The 2,109-nt window shown below is 43.9% G+C and overlaps 1 pseudogene; it reads left to right on the top strand.

Annotated features, from left to right (window-relative positions):
• Positions 1–1,781: 1,781 nt before the first annotated feature.
• On the top strand, positions 1,782–1,905 carry LOC121271439 (annotated as a pseudogene).
• The last annotated feature ends 204 nt before the right edge of the window (positions 1,906–2,109 follow it).

The following is a 2,109-nucleotide window of genomic DNA, read 5'->3' as shown; positions in this document are numbered from 1 at the left end:
CCCCCCATAATGTTTTACGTACCCACCTCGCTGAAAACATGCCCAGCGAGAGGCCATAAAATCCAGCCCCTGGATGACTCTAAAGAAATGACTCTAAGTGTGAGCCAATACCAGTGCAATGAGGGCCATAGGGCTTCTGGAACATTGATGATGGACAGGGTCGATGGTGAATCTCTCAAACCAATGAGATTGAGAAAGATTTCACACAAAATGAAATAAATGAGAGGGGAAGAAAGGTGGGATTAAGACAGGCAGAAAGGAAAAGTAAGAAAAAGTATTTACATTAAAAAATTAAAAGGACAATACTGTGGATGCTGGAGACCTGAAATAAAAATGGAAAGTGCTGGAAAAACTCAGCAGTTCAGGCAGCATCTGTGAAGAGAGAAGCAGGGTTAACGTGTCGAGTCCAATATGACTCTTCTTCAGAGCTGGAACTTTGGAATTTCAGTTCTGAAGAGTCATATTGTACTTGAAACATTAAATCCGTTTCCCTCTCCACAGATCCTGCCAGACCTGCTGAGTTTTCCCAGCACTTTCCATTTTTATTAAATTAAAAAATTGACATTTTGACACCCTGAATCAATGAGACCTCACAGTTTCAATTATTCACTTTCTGGGCCAGAGAAGTTGACTGTCACCACATTAACAATTGTCACATTGTTGAAAGGGTCCTTAAGCTGTTAATTACTAGACTTATCTTCTGGCGGCCAGTTTAATGGGAAATTAATGCGCAAATGCAACAACTTCGTGAAACTCATGGGGAAGTTGAGTGCGTGACATTGTGTTTGCAAGACTAATCCATGGGGTATCTCTTAGTCACCACAGGTTGCTGGCCGATATGCAAATTAAAAATGGCAAGCATCCTCCCACACCTATATCTGTTTCTGCAAATTCCTGCCCAGAGCTGGGGAGATTAAAATCAATCAACTATGCAACAAAACCATTCAACAACACAAAATCTTCCAGAGAAGATACCCAGGGTTGTGTGGGGTATAGGATGGTGGATAGGGGGTGATGGGGGCGGGGCAAAATTTTGACAGGATCCTGCAAATACCCCAGCATTTCAAAAAAAGATAATTTTCCTAATTAACTGTGTGTGGAAGGAAAAGGGTTCGTTAGATTGATTCCTGGTTTGAGAGGCTTGGGTGTGTAGAGATTTGATAGAATCGGAGCATATACTCTAGAGTTTAGAAGAATAAGAAGTGTTCCCGTTGAAACATGCAACATTCTCAGACAGCTTGACAGGGTAGATGTTGAGAGGCAGTTTTTCTTGACTGGAAAGCCTAAAACTCAGGGTCATGTTCTCAGGATAAGAGTTCTCGGGATAATGAATGTGATGAGGAGAAATTTCTTCACTCAGGGAGTTGTGAATCTTCGCAATTCTGCACCACAGAGAGCTGTCGACGCTCAGGTGATGAGTACATTCAAACCTGAAATCAAATGATTTTTGGACACTAGGGAAGCAAGATATACAGGGATATGGCGGAAAAGCGGAGTTGGTATAGAAGATCAGCCATGATCATATTGAATGGTGCAACAGGGCTCGAGGGGCTGAATGACCTCCTCCTGGTCATGTTTCTTATGTTCTTATAAATGCTACAGAAAGTTTTTCCGAAGCATTTGGAAGTCCAATGGAATAAATATTGTTAAGATGCTCCTCAGTATCAAAAGTATTTTTAACAATACAATGCAAACATTTACAAATGTTTAAGTACAGTCTTACGGTGCTCAGTTACAGAAATAACTATCACATCTCATCTAACTTTTCATCTAGTCACATGAGACTGCTAGGTACAAGGTGTTAATGATATGTTTTGGGTGTGCTGATGCCTGCGATGTCCCCAATGGGGGATACTCGACTGCAAAATTTGTGGTGGTGGGGGACTGCGTTCACGCTCTCCCCGATTTACAATTCAAAAAGTAGACATAAATAGGGGATGAGGCCTTCAACGATGGGTGGGCACCACAGGGGCTGGGGCTGGGATTGGGGTGGGGGCTTGGGGGTGGGACTGGGGCTGGGATTGGGGTAGGGGCTGGGATTGGGGCTGGGGCTGGGGCAGGGGCTGGGGTTGGGGAAGGGGCTGGGATTGGGGCGGTGGCTGGGAATGG

The sequence above is a fragment of the Carcharodon carcharias genome, chromosome 30 (genome assembly GCF_017639515.1).
Source record: "Carcharodon carcharias isolate sCarCar2 chromosome 30, sCarCar2.pri, whole genome shotgun sequence".
Classification (NCBI taxonomy): Eukaryota; Metazoa; Chordata; class Chondrichthyes; order Lamniformes; family Lamnidae; genus Carcharodon; species Carcharodon carcharias.
Note: the sequence above shows the minus strand (reverse complement) of the source record. Positions and strands in the feature narration are given on the sequence as shown.